The sequence below is a fragment of the Rhinolophus sinicus genome, linkage group LG03 (assembly GCF_036562045.2).
Source record: "Rhinolophus sinicus isolate RSC01 linkage group LG03, ASM3656204v1, whole genome shotgun sequence".
NCBI classification, from domain to species: Eukaryota; Metazoa; Chordata; class Mammalia; order Chiroptera; family Rhinolophidae; genus Rhinolophus; species Rhinolophus sinicus.
The window spans coordinates 183,423,497-183,445,334 of record NC_133753.1 but is presented as its reverse complement, the minus strand read 5'-3'; the positions used below and the strand labels follow the sequence as shown (position 1 = coordinate 183,445,334).

Here is a 21,838-nt window from a genome sequence, read left to right as displayed (position 1 = left end):
CCATTGCAATGTGCATTCTTATAGTAGAGTTTATTTCAAATCAGAAATAATTTAAATAAGAGAAATGATCTCTTTTCAATCACTTCAAAGTTCCGTGAATGAAAAACGATGCAAAGTTAGCAAGAAAGAATAAAAAAAAAAAAAAAAAACACCTCAAACACAGATCTTCAGATCAGGCAAACATTTTTCAATAGAGTTAAACCATCATCTGAACAAAAATATTTATGAAATGAAACAATCCTCTGGTCAGTATCTCTTACATCGCAGGAAAGAAAAGCTATCAGAAACAAAGCAACCAGAAAACAGTGCTGAATTCCAATGCAACTGCAGCATGAGTTGCACTTTTAAATAACCACATATGTGTTTTTAGAGATTTGTCTCACAGCACGTGTCTTTTTTCCCCATATAACTGTCAACTATATCAGTGAAGAAAATGAAAACTGTATCACTCAACCAGTTTTTGCATTTTGTGAATTGTACCTTATCTAGTGCGAAATGAAAGTTCTCTCTCTTTTTTCCACAAGAAACACATTTCTGTAACTTTTCTCCACTATCAAAGTATAACAGCAGGTTGAAGGAAAAACACAGGACACAGCCAAATATCCACATAGCAACCACTTTTTGGAGAGCTCACTAGGGGCTCGAAGGTATAGCAGGAGACAAAAAATGCAGCCATTGAGAGGTAGCCTTCTGTTGTGAAGAAAGAACCAATTTTAGACCAATAGCACACTCTTCTCTGCATTTTTACCTCCATAGCACTTATTACAATCAGGGCAAAATATTAAATATTTTTGTTTAGGTTTTTATCATTTGATCCCCACTCTAGAATGAAAGATCCATGAGGTCATAGCTTTTCGTCGATTTTATATATGGATTTTTTCCCCCCTGCCTCAATCAATATTTAAATGAATCAATAAAATGTTACCAAATTTTGCTAAACATTGTTTAATCAAATCATGAGTAAGCAACATAAACAAAGAGGGAGGAACACATAATTTTCTCTGAAACATTTACAGAAATCTATAATGAGGTGACACAAGTGGGGGCATGGTCATCTCGGAAGTATGAGAATGTTTCTATATTAGTATATGAAACCGTGTGGCTATTTCCATATTAATCACCACACAAAAGTTTAATCTAAATTATTTCATTATATTTCTTGTTTCATTGAATATATCAAAAAGTATTGTTTTCTTTTGTAAAAATAATAATTTTGTCATTTCATTTCTGAGATTCTAGATTCAGAAAGAACTTAAAAATCAACTTTTCTAAATGCTCAATTTTTGATGGAAGCAAAATAAACTCAAGAGGTATTAGGCAAGGTGTTCAAGACTCCTTGGTTGGTGAACAGGGCTAGACTGGCCCCATATTCTGAAATGCGCACTCTTTCTGTTATGAATTTCTATGAACCACGAGTCACAATGTTCTCACACAATGTAGACTGCATTACCTCCAAAAATATATGTAATAAAGCTAGAAAATGCTCACAGGACAACTAAACAATCGTGAAAGAAATGGAGCAGCTGTATATTAGAAGAACTAAAAGATTAGAATCTTCAACCTAGAAACTCTGACATCTATTAAATCATGAAGAAGGTGAATAGTGTGAAAGCCAACCAAGCTATCCACAAACTTCAATTATACAAGGTCTAAGGGCGTCCTGTGAAGTTTAAAAGAGATAAATTTAGGATAAATAATGGAAAGTGCCATACTACTTTATTTATTAGGTAGAGTGCTCATGGAAGTAACACAGGCTGGAAATATAATAGGTTCATAAAAGGTTTAGATAAAAAACATACAATAAATCAATTCTAGACTATTAAAAGGAAGTGGCCCAATATATCATTAATACTCCTTTTATCTTTGTCAAAGTACAGGGCTCTCCTTGCTGTTCAGTTATACATGAAGTGATCAAGCTTAAACATTTCACACTGAAATTTAAGAACCAGGTGTCTTAGTAAAATGGGCTCAATAGCCAGAGCTGATGCGGTGCAGTATTCAAACACAAGTACTCAATGTGAATGAATGAATTTCCTGTAGCCAAGATAGTTTCCAAATGACTGTTATGAAAATGTGATTAGATATACTGAACTCTCTCTGAGAGTGCATTCTCTCCAAATGTTTGCATAAAATGTCTACATTAACTGCAATTCTGTCTGATTCTGGAAGATACATATAACAAATTCACAAACAAAACATAGCAAAAGCTATTTTTCTATAAATCTAGACTCTAGATTTTGGTACACAAAAAGCTTTATTTTGAAGCATCTTAGTCCCTTGGTATTAGGGATCTATAAAGTTTTCTCACATGAGGTCCATCACATTTTAAAACGTTAACATTAGCTGCAAAATAGCATCATTATCTATTATTCCCACCCAGTATTTATGATTTGCAACATTTTTACTAAATATTGAGAGAGATCATTTTAGATTTATCATGGGTTTTATGTTGACTTGTGTTCTCATGACATTTACTGCTACATTGATGTGAATTACTTAGGATAATGTGACTGAAACATATATAAAATAAGCATAAGCGCTTGAATACATTTTTTTGTAAAATGATAAACATTTGTGTTTACAATACAACACAAAAATAATCATTGCAAAAAAAACTCACAAAATTAATAGCATTCAAATTAATACTGATTTTATATAACAGATTATTTTGGTTCATAGAACTAAGTTGTTGAATGTGAACATGACATTGAGAATTAAAATTAATGTACATTAGAAATAAATACATACACAGCAAAGTAAACTCTTGGTTCACTTTTCTTTATGTGTCAACATTTTCAAATAATTCATATATTTCATAACATCTTTTGAAGCTCACTTAGCAAAAACATATAAAATATATTTCCACCTCTGATCTTTTTTCAGAAACCTAGTGGAAGCATGAAAGTGACAATGATCACAATGGAAAAATGGGTTCTGAAATAACATGGGAGTTACAAGATAGTTATTCACCTTACATATATGATTATATTGAATATATTCATATTATCATATGAAAGCTCACAGTTTTCAAAATTCATATAACCTGAATCAGGTTTGAGAAACCCTGGTTTATGTCATAACCTCAACAAGGTTTTCTAATAGTGAATTTTAGAAAATTATAACATCTTATAGGTAGAGCCATATGGGGAAAAAAATGCTATTGAGTGTTTTCCTGGTAATAACTATTTAGTTTAGTAAAATTCAGTGACTAGTGTGTAAACTCACTTGATATGTGAGTCGGTCAACTTATGTTATAAAAGGAGTTTATTTACGATTTTGGCATTTTTCATTTGTATATGCTCAATAGGTTTCATAATGATTAACAAGCTATTTTTAATTAAAAAGGTTTTTGAAAAATTAATCCATGTTCGTAACACTTTCTAACAAAATTATCTACATACAATGAAAATGGTTCTCTAACTGTAGACACATGAACCCCTTACCTCTATAACCAGAGGCAACCACTGTGACTGTTTTCCTACGTACACTTCAAAAGCATTCCACGTACTTTGAAAAATAGCATTGGATGCCTTATTTCTGCAACTGGGAGCATTTAAAAACAAAACAAAACAAAAACTACTGTAATGGTAAGAGAATGACTTAAAGCCCATGGAGCAATTTATGGCAACTTTTTAACTTAGTTGTTTTAGTGACATTTCCTACCTAAAATGCAAATCTCATCATTCATAAATTTTGACAACTTAATTGTACATATTAATAAAACGATGCTTAACATATGGCACTGTTTTACATGCTAAATCCTACTTATTTTTGGCCAATTCTCTCTCATTGAAAAAGAAACAATAACAAGTCAACAATAAACAAATTTTATAAAAAGGAAAAACGGGAGTAGAAAAAAATAGATCATATATGTTCTCCTCTCAGGAACACATACATAACATAATTTTACCTTGACTACAGGAAATTCATTCATTCCACAGATACTGAGTACTTGTTATGAGATAGAGGGCAGGTACCATAGTATCAGAGTTTGCATTTTGGCTCTCTCACTTTCTGGCTTTGGGATTTGTGAAAATCATCTAACTCTCTATACCTCAGTTCTCTCATTTGTAAAATGAAGACAATGATATTACTTGTCTCCTTTAAGATGATGATTAAAAGAAATACTAAATTATAGAATTGTACACTTGAAACCTACGTACTAACCATTTTCACCCCAATAAATTTAATAATAAAATAAAAGAAATACTAAATGTAAATCACTCTATACAGTGTCTGGCACTTAAAAAGTTCTCAATAAATAAGTTACCTTTATCATGGATATTATCAATATGTAGTCATTTGCTTTAAAACTTTTTAGCTACAAAAACATCCAAAAATAATCACCATTAGTGAAAGCACAATGACAGCTTCAGCTATTATACTAAGAGTATGTACTGTACACCATACACTACTACAAGGTTACATATATTATCTCAGTTAACTATAAAAAAAATATAAATTAACTCACGGAGTTGATATTGTTTGAGTCTTCACAGTGAGTAAAACTGATTACTCAGAGCATGGTAACGATAACACAGGGATATGGGTTTTAAGACATAGCTCTACTTTGCATTTTGCCAATAACTGGCCATGAGACTAAGAACAAGTTGTTTTCTCAGGGAAAAAAATAAAACAGGAGTTTGAAATAAACAACCCCTGGTCACACAATGAACCTAAACTGAAGTATAAAAAAAAACAAAACAAAAAAAAACTATGTGACACATCGAACTATCAGTATTCTTAATAGCTTTGGAACATCAGACCCATCTGCAAACATAGACTAGAGATAATTCCACTTCCACCAGTGGGACAAGATTCTAGACAGCAATCAAACCATGAGGCTCTGTAAACGGAGTGCTGGGAAATCACAGCCATCAAATGGAAATTTAGAACATACACGTATGTGTTTGAGAGCATACATGAGAAAATTGCTAGGAATAGAGCATGGGCAGAATCAGACACATTTATTAGCATAATTCCATTGGCACTCCCAGGTTGGCTTACCTTGGGGAAACAATATAGCTTTTGGTTGACTTTGAAGTATTTGGGCTTACATTGGCACCATCATATGAGGTATATAAAGTGCCAAGAATAATGGTTGATTCTTCTTTTAACCTTATTTGGCTCCGTGTGTTTAGGGTAAAGTAGTACCTTTCGAAACGAACTTTCTGAATATCGTCTCTTAAAAAATTTGTTTAATCATGTCTGAACCCCTTAAACCAGTATTTAAGTTTCTTCATAGCTATAGTTTTCTCAGCATAAATCTAGTATGGTTCCTTAGTGACCAACCAGAACTCAATGTTCATTCCTGTCTTTGCTCACAGTGATACAATTTTGGAATATCTTTTCTTACATACATTCTATACATTCTCCAAGCCAGGGTCAAGTAACAATTTCATTTGCCCCATTGCTTCAGCTTTCTGACTTACACTGATGATTGATGATTCCTAGTATTTATTGGTTTCGTCATTTTAGTGCTTAATTGTATACCACCAGGTCCTGTCTGTCCTATTTTGCTTCTCAGTATCATACTAAGACTCTTACTTTTTCTATTATGTTCATCTTCATGTATAACACAAAGCTTTGTACATAACATATGCTTAAAACATTAAATGGTTATAAAGAGTCAAACAAAAAGGAATCAAATAAGAATTTGTGTATTTCAAAATGAGTAATGTCCCCTTCAATGTTCTTACTTTCAAGAATAAATACTGTTATTTTTAATGTATTTCTTTCCATTTTAAAATTGGTTTTAGAATCAGCTCATGGGCACAGATGTAAAAAATATTACAGTATTTTCTAGTTACAATTATTTATCTGGTGGACACATTCAAGTCACCCAGCAATATGTATATATGTACACACACACACATACACACAGCTATACCATAACTCCAAAATTTCTAATACAATAGGTCTAGGGAAGGGCCTGTTGTGCATATTAAATAAATAATGTGATCAATCAATCGCTCAACCAATAAATCAGGTTGGGAAAAAAAAAAACTGCTTTAGAGTTTATATTTCTAAAAAAGAAAATTGCTTTAGAATAAAGGTGAGTTAGAGAATATTATCCAGTGAAAAGGAAAACATCTTTTAATTAGTTATCTAATCGTTCAATTTTGCTATATGTACTATATTTATTTATAAACGGCAAACCATAATATTTGTTCTACTTATCTGATGTATGAATTTCCTCCTTACACATTTGCTACTATGTGGGAGTTACTAAATTAAGTGTGGGGGTCATAGATAAAAATCAAAATTATTCTGGTTTTAAGAATATATGTCTATATCTGTATCTATATCTATACCTATTATCTATATATCTATATATCAAGGCAGATGATAACTCATGGTAAAGAGAGGGATAAATAAAAAGTTGTGAGTTTTCCAAAGCTAGAGAGCCCTTTTAGCAGAACTCAAAGAACATCTTAAGAATAAAGTAACCTATGAAGCCTATCTGAATGGTTTGAGTTTTAGTATGTGGAGCCTGGGGCAGAGTGAGCAATATAAACAAAGCTAGAACCATTTAAAATAATAATAAAATGATAATTCTCCTGAGACCAGGTCAATTTGTTTATATTATGAAGTAAATGGGGGTGGAGGGTAACAGAGGAAACTATTATAATTTAAAAGAAAAGGAAGAATTAGATCAGATGAGATTAAAGAATTTGGATTTTACCCAGAAAGCAGTAATAATGCTGATGATATTTACTAGGAATTCATTAATTATAAAAACAAACAAACAAAACCTGTTTTCCACATAGAGCTTCATTTAATCCTTTCAGAAGATTTAAGAAGTCGCCACAGTTTCCAGACAAGGAAACTGAGGTTTAGCTAGATTAAATAACTTTGGTCAAGATTTCCAAGCTCCTTGGCAGCAGAAGTAAAAGATCTGTCCAACTATGGAGTAACAACAATTTACCATTATGTAGTTAGTAAGTGGTACCCCTCAAAATGGAGTTGTGCAGGGAAATTTTTGAGCTAGTGAGTGAAACAAAGTCACAGTTTTAAGGGTATAGCTTTAATTTCATCTCTGAAGAAGCCTGTTTTATTTAGACTTTAACATTGGCACATGCTTGTCTCTTTAACTTCATAGCACCCTGTTGGGACTCTTCCTTGTAATCATCAGACTATACTGTCATTTCTGTTTTGATTTTCTCCTGGACAATGTCACATGGCATTAGACATAGGAAGTTTGAATGTGACTTATTTTCTTTCACATCCTGGTACCTAACATATTGCTTCCTCCATAATGGGAAATCAATAAATATTATTGAATGAATACGAATACAAAAAATGAATTAAGAAAAATATTTTTTAAGAAAGATTAGAGGGGGAAGAGTGAAGAAGAGCAGGGAGGTCTTTGGATTTCATTGTTCATTAGTTTTACCTTTTAATAACCAGTTGGAATATACTTACTTTTCAAGTCCCCTTTCACCCCACTATGATTCAATTTCCATATTCCTTATCTACATTTACCTAAAAATTCATTCATTCTATAAACAAAGCACTAAATAATTCAAAATATAATTGCTACTGTATTTTCATCTCATTTTGGAAGGGACTATAACTGGTTTCCGAGTTCCTAGCAAGTTCCACAGTATATATTAGGAATTTTAAAATATGGTTGAACTGTGAAGGGAAGATGTGAGTTGAACGTCTTCTATAGTACTGAATTGGAACCAAGGAAAGAATCAATTTTATAATTTTTATAGAGTTAGAATTAAAAGGACTTGTCAAATAGTCATATTTGAGGGGGGGGAAGTTTAGATTTATAGACAACGTGTTTTCAACACTAGATCTTTTAAAAAATAGTAAGATGTTTACAAATGGTCTCAGGATGACGGTTAACAATGGAAATCACCCTTATCACTTGAGGCTAAATTATCTTTGGTAAACAGGTATACTATATTTTAGACTAAAACTGAGAAGTGACTAGAAATTTCTAGTTAAGTGTCTTGGGTTGTTTCTTGGTTTTTACTCACCAGGGGAAGAGGTTTCATGTTTCTTTCTACATTTATGACTATCCACTTACTATTCATTAGCAAAAAAAAAAAAAAAAAATGTGCCCTAAGCAATAGTGTTAAATGTGACTATTACATCATAAGGTTTCATCTATATTTTAAATGTTTCTAAACTCTTAAATATGCCAATTCATTTCTATTTCTATGTCCCTTTTGGAGTTGAAATAGATACTTTATATATTTATTTGAAATAATGAACAGTGTGCAGCATTGTATAGAAAAAAAGCTAGCAGTCTTTTGAGAATAAAAGCAAATCAATAATAATATCTCTTAGAATAGAAGCACTTTTGTTGACAGAGGGAGCATGGTTTAATGGGAAGCAAAGTAATCTTTGTTTTCAGTCAGACTATTGGGATGTGCATAAGAAATGACATGCTCTGACCACTTGTTCTATATGAAGAGATAGCCTGGAATGTTCACAACAGAGAGGGAAGGAGGGAGGGAGAAGGAGAGAGAAAGAAAGAGGGGGGGGAGGGATGGGAGAGAGAGAGAGAGGAAATTATTTCTGTTATCAAGATGGCCAATTTATGGCTTTAACATGTAACATTGTCATGAGATTTTTTTGTAATTTTATAAATTTGTCTTCAATTCCCATTAAGAACGACTTTTTCAATTAAAGTTAATTATCCCAGTTCCCCAAAGAGGGGCAATTCAGCTGTTTACACTGTGGCCTGTGACTGTGACTAAGTGATCATTTCATGTCCAATCTTGGAATTGAAGTTTTACTAAGGTTTGATGATGATAAAGATGATGATGATGATGATGGATGGTAATACTTCAAGATAGTAACATCAATGTATCCAGATAGATAAATAGATAAAGATAGTTATAGCTGTAGATATAGAAATAAATTAGAGGCATTTTTTTGCTCATTTTTTGCTATGGGCAATGTACAAATTAAATGCATTCTGATCAAATTTCTTTATCATCACCTTCAGATGATAAGCAATAAGGCAGAAGCCCATGTAAGCAATCAATGATTGTTCCAGATTTTAAAATCTAGAAGTGCTTACTTCTGGTTCCTAGGAAATAATTGTATTGTTTTATTTTTAATTGCAGGTACTTCCTTGTAAAATTACAAGAGAAACAGTAAGTATGGGTCCCGCTTTTGTGCAAGAGTGTTATTAGGTTACAAAAAACTTAGTAAAAGAGACTTGATGTTTGGTGACTACGTACATTATACCAAGTGAATTATAAATTATCCTAGTATTTATGGAAAAATGAAAGCAAACAAATTTGTCTTTCTGAGCTTTCAATGAGTTCACTGACAAACGCATTCAATTACCAGGGGTTGCTGGTCTTGGTTCTTTTTTTTTTTATGTAGGCTGCATGTGTACATTTAAGTTTTCCAAAATGCAAAAATAAAAACTATACAGCCCCTGGTTTCCTTGTCCTGCACACCAGAGGGTGTTGGAAGGCATTTTGCCTTGAGAAAGTTAAACATTTAAGGAGTGATTAGAGTTGACTTGCAGCTCTATAGTAAACACATTTTTTTTTAGTTTAAAAATTCTATCTTGTCTCAAAAGTTTAAAATATTTTGCTTAAGGTTTACGGGAAACAATATTTTTATAATTCATAGTAATGTAATGATTAAATTGAATTAATCTAAACATAATCCATTTTTAATGCCATTTTATAGCCCTTCATGTAAGTTCACATTTGTTTGAATGCTTCCAAGCGCAATCAATGTTCAGTTGGAAAAGAATCTGAAGCCGGAAAGCATTTCCCAATATACTATAATATGGCCACAAGGTGGCCCCAAACACCTAAGTATGGTATTTTACCTCTTGAAAAGTTAATAGAATTTTACCAGAAATATTAACAGCAATTTATCCGATAAATGGGTTAATACTTCAGAAATATAAAATCACTTCAACCGTCAGATGAAGTTTTGAAGTATAATTTACATTATTTTAAAAAGCAGGCATTCACAACAACACATTACATGGGTGAGAACTTGAAGGAATTTGAAAAGAAATGATTAGTCTGCATAATTAATTATTCAAGATGTATTGTGTTTAGGTTTTTAAAATTAATTTATGCTCTATTTTGCACAATTTTTTTCACTTAATTTCCAACTAAACGATAAGAAAATATTTACAAGTTAATGAACATTATCTTTAGCATAATTAAAGAATTTTAAAACTAAACAGAGTATGTCTAATTTTTAGCCCTTGGAAAGCCTAATTCTAAAAGTACATATTTTTGGAAAATCAAGTAAACTAAAGTATATAATATTCATAGAATATTTGAAAATAACTATCCCAATCAATCAGCTATAAAGTTAAATCATTTAACCAAATTTTATAGTGAAGCTATGAAGATAAAATGAATGTTATTAAATAATTACAATGTTTAATAAAGATGATATGAAGACTGTGACTTTGATTAAATAATAATTAAATAAATAATAGATGTAAATATATAGCCTTGATAAAAATGAGAGTTATTGTTACTATGTTCACAAAATTATACCGGTTGGCTAGTTTTCTGGTCTTTATATGACTCACCTCACCTTTACATGTGGGTGGATAAGATAAAGTGCAAAAAGTATTCTTTAACTAGAACTTCTAAAGTAAATATATTAATTAATCCTGAATTATAAATAAAAATGACAACTGTGATATGTCTGAATTTTTTAAATATTTTTTTAAATGAAAGGTATTTATGGACTCATAGAAATGTATATTTTATGATCAATCTATGTAATTTTTGTAATTTTATGGATTACATAAACAAACATACAAATTTTATGTAACTTTATGGATTGCATAAACAAACATAAAATATTTTATGTAATTTTATGGATTACATAAACAAACATTTTTGATTTGTTTGCTTATGTAATCCATAAAATTAATTCCACATACTTTTTAATTTCCATATAAATAGAGCAACAAAAGAAAGAAAAGAAACAGAAACTGTTATTTTAAACTGATCTTCCTATCACCTTGAATGAAAATAATGAATTAGCTCAATAAAACCTGTTAAAATTTTCACATTTTGCCGCAGATTATATGTCTTCATCAGACGTTTCCGGGACTTAGTCTAAGAAAGTAGTAGCTCAGTGACCTTTCATCTTGTAATATAGAGTGCAGAATTATTCCTGAGATTTATAGGCATCCAAACTTTAATGGGATTATTTCTGTAATGCACTGCCTATGGTCATCATTCTTGTTCTAATTCTCATTACTCTGGCCTCAAGAAGGCAAATCTGTGAAGGGAACCATTACTGCAGTATATTCAGAATGGTTCATGTTTCACCTGACTGAGTTTATGTGGCTTATGGAATTCAAAACAGTTAGTCTTCGTCTTTCTAATACTTTCTCCCTCCTCTGTCTCCTTTTTAGGTCCTTCAACGTCATTTTCAGAATTCATATCTATTAATTCCCTAGCTCATGCAACTACTACATGTGAGTCTGAGAATGTAATTTAAGTTTTCAGGTTACATTATCTCTTTATGCAACTGACATTTTCACAATCATTCACAGATGAATGTATTTAGAACAGTTATATATTGAGCCCTTCCCAGTTACAATAATAGATTGTATTTCTAATGATAACAATAACAGATAAACTACTGTGTCCTTGGAAATTATACAGTTCAAACTTCCATTTTCACAAGCTAAAAAAAATTTATTTTTAAACAGAACGAAAAATTTATGTTAGAATTAGTGACAGAATCAGACTTAAGACAACAAGAATTTCTCATGTCAACTCAAGCACAAAATTATTATCACATGATACAAGTTAATTTTTTCAAAAATTTTAAAGTGGTAGCCCAAGTCATATTGCATGCTATTGTTAAAGAAAACACACTCAATATTAATGAAAAAGCATTGGTCACATGAATTCACATATAATGACAATAATACCAATAAATTAATAGGTAACAATAATAATATGTAACACTAGAACACCTATTGTATGGCAAGTGTTAATAACCCTTTATAGTTTTTGTTTCTTTTAATCATGCCCATTGCACTACTATGTAAGTATAGTTATTAACCCATTTAACAGATGAAAAAAACTACCAGGTATATTAAATATTAAATATATGGTTAAGTAACACAGGCTTTAAACCCAAACATCTTGGTACCATGGTCCACGCTTTTGTCCATCAAAGAAATTCTCAGAAAGGCCATCTTGCCAATCTTGCCATTGTAAGAAAGGCAGTCTCAGAGCTTCTGACATGCAGACTTATCACTATGCCGTTTTCCTAATAAACATGACCTTCATCAAGTGTCCTCACAAAAATAGAATGCTACATGGAAGAACGTTTTTCAGAATGACCAAGTTTGAAATTCAATGGCTTCTATGGAGTAAATATCATAATTGCTGATGGGGGTGTGGAAGCTTTGGTTCGTAAGAATTTTTAGCAGTAGAATTTTGGGGTCCACTTGGTATACAGATATAGATTTTTTATTTAGCCTTCTTGTGTGGAATGGAATATTTGTATCAAATTTGAATCCTTGCTGCAACATGACAATTGGCTATTGTAAATGTGAAGTACAAAACAGATCACCAACCAAGATGCTGCTCCCACCTGAAGCAGAATTCACTCTCAGTAGTCCACAGAATGAATCTGAGGCCAAACAAAAACATATCATGAACTAATCTGGTAACTGATTTTGATATTGTCTTGAAAGACCTCATGTGAATTTGAATGCAATGAAACTTGAAAAAGTGATGAAATTCATGACTTGTATTATTCATTCCCAAAGTACCTAATATTTATCCTTCTTACATTTATCAAAACAGGAATATAATAACAAGTCATATGGTAATTCATCTATACCTCACTGTAGCAGAGGCTTTGTTTTGTTTTTCTCTCTCTCCCTATGTGTATCTCTGGAGGCTTCCATAGTGTCAAGCATATGGTAGGTCTTAAAGAATACATAGTGAATGCAGGAATGAATGAATGAAACAAGATACTGAAAGGTTTCTTCAACAGTCTATATAAGAGAAAAACAAAACTGAAGACTGTGTTATGTGGAGACATTAGATAACTGCCCAATGATATTATGCTACCTAATTTACTACTATTCTAGACATTAAAACTTTTAGAAATGCTAATATTTTTGTTATAAATCATAAGATACTTAATTGTGATTATCTCACATTAGAACCACCTCTACTCAAGTACCAAATCTGTAGGGTTCATTCTTATGTCTCTGGGTGTGGCACTGGGGGGGTGGCTCATATAAACTTCCCCAGAAATGAATGAAATAAGTTAGAAGCTGAGGAAAAAAAAAATGAGCAAGTTATTATTTAGATTTCAGGAGATCATTTAAATTCATAAAGAAAAATGCAAAAGAAAATTACGACACATGCAAAAGAATAAATATCTACATATGGTAGCCTAAAATCGAAAGACAGTTAAATTAAAGAGTATGAATGTTCCATTGTCATTGTAGTTAGTCTGTTAGCACCATTAAATATTGAAATTTTCCATAAGGATTATTTGGGCTATATGCAATATCGTAGTTTGCTTCTAGAAAGAACAAAGCTCTTCTCATCCACACCTTCTTCTTCTTAGACCTACCTAGAACTAGGTTTGACCCAGCCTCTACCAATAAAGTGAAGTGAACTGATGTCTTTGCCCTGAAGTCAAGATTTTGGTTGCCATTTCTTTAACTTCACATCTCTACTGGGCTGCATGCCCAGTAGTGGTTGTACACCTAACACTGACATGTCTTTGTGCTAGAAAAAAACAAACAAACAAACATGTTTTTTTCCTCACTTTGTTCAGATTTTGTACCCTATGATGGAGGATAATCCAACTCCAAGTAAAAAGGTTGAGTAAAGAAATTGTTTCTCTTAACTTAGATTTTAGGGATATTTAATTTCCCAGTATATTCTTGGTGTTTTCTTTACTGTTGAAAATAAATACTGTGTCTATTACCAAGATAGTACAGCTTTACGAATTAATAAAAATTAAAAAAAAAAGATTATGCAGAATTACCTACTTATTAAATATTGAAAAATGGGGGTATACATTTTTAAAGGCATAGTAGCTAGAAGAGGTTCTTAGAAAAATGTAGAGTTCTCTTTTTTTTTTTTATTGCATCGATCCTAAAAGCTTTGTCAGTAGGAAAAAAAAAAAAAATCACTTATTTAGTATAGAAATTCTATAGAAAATCTCCACTCTTCCTTCCAGCAGTGGAAAAGAAAAATTGAAAGAAAAGAGAAAGAGGGAAGAGTGCTTCTAAGTACAGGACTGTACTGAGCATTCATTTTTAAACAAATCTCCAAAACAGTGGCAGAAGCCTTGGTGAAGGGAGTAGATAAAGACAGAAAGACTTTCTGTAGGTTCTTATTCATAGGGAAAGGGTTTTATTCAAATTTAGGAAGCTAGATGCAGACATATAAATATTCATGTTGGTGTTTTTCACTCTCCTGAGACTACATATTGAAAAGTCACTCTGGTGACAAAATTTGGTTCAAGACTGCAGAGCAGGAATAACCACCAACTTATTGTCCTTTATGAAGACAGAGAAGGAGAAGGGAGGGGAGGGAGGAGGAAGGAAGGGAAGGCGAGGGGAGAGGAGTAGAAGAATGCGAGAAGGGGAGAAGAAGAAAGAAGAAAGAAGAAGAAAAAGGAGAAGGAGAAGGCGAAGAAAGTTTTATATTTGACTAGGCTAATTGATATTGTTTACTCAGTTTCTGCTTATTTGATTAAATAAGTTAACACACACTATTTTATTTTAATGGTTTCTTTTATGTCACTGCTAAAGCAAACAAATGTTGGTGTTAAAAGAACACACAATCAGGGTTCTGTTAAACTATTTCAATACCCTTTGTTAAATTAACAAATATTCCCAATCAATAACTGATGTGCTGAGTGTAATAACTTATGTCTATGCATTCTACATCCTGATACTCTGGAGAAGTCACTTCATTATAAATGCAGAATTTCCCATTATTGCTTGCTAGTGCAATAAACTACATTGGTGTCGATTTCAAATCTTTAAAAGCCTAGGTGTTATAATATCTATAAAATTTACTCTCATTTTAAAGGATACACTCTAGCCAACTGATCTGTCATGTACTTTATGCTATAATGTAAAGGATAACGTAATGAATTGAATGTATAACGTGGCAGATGAAAGAATACTGGCCATAGAATTCACAAGACCTACAGAAACATTATTTCATATAGGGTAACATAAAAACAGCACATGGGAAACTCAAGGATTTTTGCAATAGCCATAAATGAAGAAGGGGAGGAGGAAGGGAGGGAGGGAGAGAAAGGAGAAGAGGGAGAAGGAGGGAGGGAAAGGTGTGGGGGGGAGAGAGAGAGACAGAGAGAGAGAGAGAGAGAGAGAGAGAGAGAGAGAGAGAGAGAGAGCTCTGAAAGTGTTTAGACATGTTATTCAATGATAAATTTCCTGTTGTGAAGCCATGTTGTATTACACCTTGCAGGCCATTGCTTAATTTTGTGCTGATCTTGAAATACTGTTTTAGAATCAAGGCTGTTTTCTAATAAGGGTGGGGGGAGGATTTTAAATTGCGATGACATGGTTTGGTAAAGTGCTTTATAATGTAACTGACAAACTCTCCAAGGACATGTATCTCTACTAAAGGGGATGGTTTATATGAAGGCATTCAATCTCCCACAGGCAGTCGTTATTTTCAAGGAATGCTACATTTATTTTCTAAAATGTGGTAAAATGTAATTTTATTTTATTTATTCTTACTCAATTTTCAGCTTTCCCTTTCTTTAAAACCCACCACTAATATGGCAATGTTTATATAGAGAGCCTCATGTACACTGCAACAGAGAAATAAAAATATAGACATTAGTGAATCAGATTTTTTTTTAAATATCAAGTTACTTTTTTTATTTGTTGCATTGATAAAGAGTTAAGTAAAAGTTATACCGAAACATTTGTTTTAAAACTGATTATTTTAACGGATCACTGTTAACATTACATTAAGGATAATGCATTCCCAGAAATCTACAACTTCAACGTGACAGATGTGATTTTTTACAATGTTTGTCTCTTGAGTTAGCTGGATTGAGTAGTGACAAAGGAGCTATGGCGAACGCAAAAAATGGCCTCATATGCTTTAGATGCCCTTACAAAAGACAACACAAATGGATTTTAAAAGGGCTCGAGGTCTCACTAAAATGTCAAGTGAGGTGAGGATGCTGTATGTAGGGCAAGAAAGGAAGAAAAGAAAGAGGTGACTCTGAGCTGATATTGTTATCTTAGAAAACAGGCATTCCTTGTTGACCCTCTGAAATTTTCTCATGCTCATGCATGAAAAAAATCTGTAATTTTGAATGTTGAATTTACTGGACCTAAAAGCAGGGGATGTTACATTAGGGCTCTGTGGATTTAGTCTAAGTGCTTTGACTAGGAAAAAGAAGGCAGATTTTAGAATGTTTAAACTCAGAACTTTTTTCTACCTGCATATTATCAGATTATTGTAACGATGGCAAAATAAAATTTTCTTTATGAACTCATTGGTCTGAATCAAGTGTCAAGAAAAGGAAAACAGATTTTCCTATGTTAACTTTCATTGCTCAAATATGTATTCATAATGGTATTCCTTGGACTCTGTTCTTTTTCAAAATATTCGTAATAGGGACCGTATACACTTAGTACAAATGCTTCAATGTCACCATGGCTCAGTATTAGCCTAACAAGAATGAGGGAACCTTTTTTGCTATTTGATTTTTAACTCCAGTCTGTTTCAGACATGACTGCTAAATATAGTATGGTTAATAAAGTGATTTTTCTGAAACCTTATTCAGAGAATATTTTAGGTTAATCAAAAGCAGTTTTCAAAAAGAGACCTGAAATTTAGAGATCGAATCCCTGTGTAAAATTACTTATGATTGGTATGAATAATTTCTCTGCTTATACTTTGTTACTTTGTGTCAGTGTTTTGCAAGGACTTCTAATGTAGCAACAGTATTAGAATGTAATCTGCATAGTAAAAATAAGAATATATTATAGTCAATGTTTTTGAAACCCAAGGGCTAAACTAGAGGTACTTGGGTTTCTATCCATAATTTTTATTAATTGCTAACTATGTAACGCTATTACTGATAATAACACTTAACAAAAATGTGATTCACTTTGCTGCTGAATCAGCACCCTCGGAACTAACGCTGTTCATGTGCTGCAGCCTAGCGGAATGATTTGGTATAAAAATGACATATTCCAGGACAGAGTGTTAGCACTTGCTGCAAAGTAGGTTAAGAAACAGGAAATAAGTCATATCTCCAGAAATCGCACAGATAATATACACTCTACCCCCAGTTGCTTGTTTATATTGGAAATTAAGTGAAGATCAAGAAATGCATCCTACAGTCTGCACGGGGTATTTTGGAATTAACCTTTACAGTTTCAAATATTCTCTTTTACAACAACAAAAATCCTACCTCTTTCAGATTACACTAACTCACTAACTTCCTTCGTAATGTGCCAGAAATGTATATCTCTCTAGTTACAAAATCAATTTGTATCCCTCTTAAAAAAAATAAAAAATCTGAATGTAGATAAAAATTGTACAGTGTAATATTAAAATGAATACCTGTATATAACTGTTCTGATCATTAAACAGCTACTTTGTATAAACATCTAGGAATACCACTGGAAGCACTGACCAGGTACCAGACAATTTAACCATCTCATACCTATACAAATGTATGTAGATGTTATACAGATTATATGGTGCTTTCCTATTTTAACCTTAGTTTTTTTTGTTTGTTTGTTTTGTTTTTGTCCTATTCCAAGACATCTAAGTATATGGAATTCTATTCTTTGATTAGAGTCGGGAAGGCATATGCAATCACCAGGGAAGTCAATTTATTAGCACAAAGTATTTGAAATCAAGGAAGTACCTGATTTAATGAAAGCAGACATCAATTCATACTTTGAAAACACAGCCCCCCCAAAAAAAAAGTAAAAGCAAATGAAAGAAGCATTTCTTTATGTTTTTATCATCAGAATGGATTTATATTTGATGTGTCCCTAAGCCACAGACACACAGTCTGCTTATATCTGTGCACTCGCCAACCCCTTCACCCTCCCCAACCCAATAAACCATGATTTCCTTATACACTATACATTGAATATATATGTGCCACATTACTACATTGCAGGGAAGGGGGGCAAGGCAGATTATCCGCGCAACTTATTTACCTGTTTCTCTATGACACCTTTTCCTTTTTTCTTCATCACTTTAACTATAAATGAACCTAGCGCTCTTGTCAATGACATAATGTTTTCATGAAAGTTCTACTAATTAAAAATCCTCACCATACCAGACCTAAAAAATGAGCACACTCTTGCCAAGTGTTATTCACCACAGAGACACTGTTGTAGCTACGTTTTAAGGAAGGATAGAGAGGGGGATGGTGTGGAGGGAGAAAGTCTAACATATGCATTGATGTATAACAGTTGTCAGCCTCAGAAGGACAGATTATTTTTAACATAGAATCTTCAAGAAAAAAGAAAGAAGGAAAGAAAGAAAGAAAGAAAGAAAGAAAGAAAGAAAGAAAGAAAGAAAGAAAGAAAGAAAGAAAGAAAGAAAGAAAAGAAAAGAAAGACATAATGCATCTCCAAACAGCTGAGAATAATGGATGTGTAGTTTTGGATAACAGAAGATTTTTACTGGAATGAAGAACCATAATTATAGAAAATAGTTTTTTTGTTTGTTTGTTTGTTTTTTACCAAAAGATTATAGGGCAGTGTTTAAATGATGTCTGTCTTTGATGGGACCTGTAGACCCCATTTTTTAGCTATAAGGAGATGGTAGGTTTTGATTGCAGGGGCATAAAACACTTTCAGACTACTGCTTTTGCCCCTACTTACAGTGCCATCAATAGTTACTTGTTGGGAACATGCATTTAGACTTGCAATGTGCTGCATTAATTTAACACCACATAAAATATGGATTTTATTGCAGCAGAGACAATGCTGCAACTGCTGACTACATGCATTTAACCTCCCCTCTTCATCTTTCTCCCCCTCATACTTCTGACTCAGACATAAAAATGTGAATATGGGAATGATGCCTATTCTATTTCTGATAAATGACAATCTATTTTATTTATGTAGATGCTTAGTGACCATTGACTGTTTCAAGGAATCTGTCTTCTGCCTGTCATTTCTCTTTATATTAAACGTACAATGAAGTATGATTATGAATAAGCACAGAGTGAATCCATTCATATGGAATGCAAAGTACTGTTAGATGATTCTAAGAGTTCACAGCAACAATGTTATCTCTTAAGCTGATTTTTAAAATAAAGACGAACAAGTATAAGCATGACAAATTTCTCTCCGTAATACATTTTCAGCATCTCTTTGGAGTGAATGAATTCACAAACTCTAATATCACGACCCCACTGTTGAGCATAATATATAATGTATCCAGTTTTACATTACCTCTACATTCAAAGCAGTTCTTTCTAGACTCCAATATATAGTTTTGTGCTTTTAATGTATTAATGTATTAAAGATAATTATTTGGAAATGATTGCCAAATAGAGCTCAAAAACATCCTCCCCCCCCTCCCGCCAAGGAAAGAAAATAAAAGACCTTAAGGGAGTTTTTTTTTTTTTTTTTTTAAAGAGAGAGAGATTAAAACTTCCTACCTTTTTTTATCGGCTTCTGGATAACGGAAGTTGGTTCCAGCCAAAATAACCCTGGAGAAATTTTCACTATGTCCCCTTTTTGTTTGTTTTCGGCTGTTATTTTTCTATCACTGATTCTACTTCAATCTAACTCAAGCTTTCTCTCAGCATCACTTTTAACTCTGGACGGCAGGGAACCGAAGAAAACGGACTGGGGTGGGAGGGGGGGCGAGCTCTCTCTGATTGGCTTTCATTCAGTGCTCCTGATTGAGGAGGAGAAAAAAAAAATGGGAAAGGAGAGGGGGAGAAGCCCTTCCTCACTCGGAGAGAAAGGTTCCGCTGATAGAGCTGCAGCACTCGCCATGGGAAGGTCGGAGACTGGGGAAGTGCTGGCTTTTGCTAGCACACAGCGATTTGCAAGTGAATGCGAGGGGAGGGCGCATCCGAGAGGAGGGCTTTGGATGAAAGGCGTCCCCTCCCCCCAGGGCAAAAAGACTCTCTGTTTGAAGGCGAAGGTAATCAGCCCAATCTAATCCGGCTGTGTCGTAATACAATCTCAGGAACAAGACTGCTTCGTGCGATTCTTTTTTAATAGATACTTTTTCTTCTTCTGACATATATTCCTGCATCATCCTTACGCCAGGCTATTGAAATACAAGTATTAACGGAGTGCCAAGTCAGATTGCAACCAGAACTGAAATGTTACTAGCGTGATTTTTGCTGCGGTTTAAATTTTCAATTGTGCTTTCAGTGAACTTTTTTTTTTCCTGATTCTCCAAATATGTTATTTTTGTTGTTTATTGTCACACGAGAACATACCTTGCTCATCGTTTTGAAATGTCTGTGAGCCAGTCTTGTCTGCTTAACTTGATGTGCTTTGCATTTTTCTATTTTATAGGTAAAAAAATATTTTATTAATAATTTAAATATGCAATTAATGCATTAAAACATATAGACTTTGGACTTGACACAATCTTCCTCTATTTCTTCTGTTTTTCTTTTTTTTTTTTTTTTTTTTTCTTCTCAGAATTTCAGTTTCATTCCCAAATGTGTTTGGAGCAGATGGAAGTACACTACACCTGAGTGGTTCTATTTATGTATCAATCATCTAAGTCCATCTCTCCATTCACCTATCTCTACATTAGGTTGGAATCAACCAAAAGCTTACCAAAGGATGTCAGTATAACTCCACGGAAAAATGAACATCTTTATATTTTTCTGGCTACATGTAGATGTCACTTTAAAGTAAATTATATAAAATACGATAAAATAGTAATATACTACACAATAATTTTAAAGCTGGGGGGGGAATTATGAAGATAATCTTGTCCAGCTGTAACATTTTTTAAAATAGATAATACTGCTCAGAAATGTTAAATGACTTGCTTAAGCAAAGAATCCAGTGGCAGAGTTAAAACTATAATGGCAGTTTATATTTTATAGTTATATAAATACATTATATATATATATCCAGGACGTAGCATGCTATCTCAGAAACAGTACAGAATTGAAATTGTAATATATACAATTTCAATTCTGTACTGTTTCTGAGATAGCATGCTACGTCCTGGGTATATATTTGATTATTCCAACATGAGTAGGTCCATTACATGGTCAGCATAGTGGGAAAGGAGAGAATCTCAACCTGAGGGAAAAAAGGCGGGGAGGGAAATTCTTAGATTCAAAAAAGTGTTACTATACCCCAAGGTTATTATATGACCAATGCTACCAACTAGTTTTATATTTTGAAATATCAAATATCTCCACTCCACAATCTGATATTTAGAGACAAACGGACTTTTGAAATGCTAATTTTACACATGAGAGCATTAAGATCTGGAGAACTGTAATGACCCTGCTCAAGTTGTGGGATAACAGAGGTAGAATTCTTACACTTATTTCTATCACTCAGCCATAGTTTTTCGTGAATGGAGTGTCCTAACTTTAGAGTCAGGTCAAAATAAGCATTCCATTTTGTTCTGTGATGTATCTGTGTTAATATGATGTATGTGTCTGTTCCATATAATATTGCTTTGATATATTACTGTTGGTTGTCAGGAGAAATTTTGGAATCTCATACTTTATATAAATTACATAGTGTTTAAATGCAGAATATCAGGTGCACGCACATGTGCTGGCCTCTTATAAGATTAACTATTTTTGCCTGTTTATTGTTAGTTTCAGAATAAATGGCTGCATAATGTGAGGAGTT

The 21,838-nt window shown here is 32.9% G+C and overlaps 1 protein-coding gene across 4 annotated transcripts in view; it reads right to left on the bottom strand.

Moving 5' to 3' along the window:
* The window catches only part of CDH10 (cadherin 10), a 145,870-nt gene extending 125,822 nt beyond the window's left edge, over window positions 1-20,048 (bottom strand). For 2 of the 4 annotated variants that reach the window (XM_074329047.1, XM_074329048.1), the window contains exon 1: window positions 19,648-20,048. The gene's annotated coding sequence lies outside the window, so the exon portion shown is untranslated. The remainder of the gene's footprint in view (window positions 1-19,647) is intronic. The other 2 variants (XM_074329049.1, XM_074329050.1) reach the window with 2 other exon arrangements.
* Window positions 20,049-21,838: the final 1,790 nt, after the last annotated feature.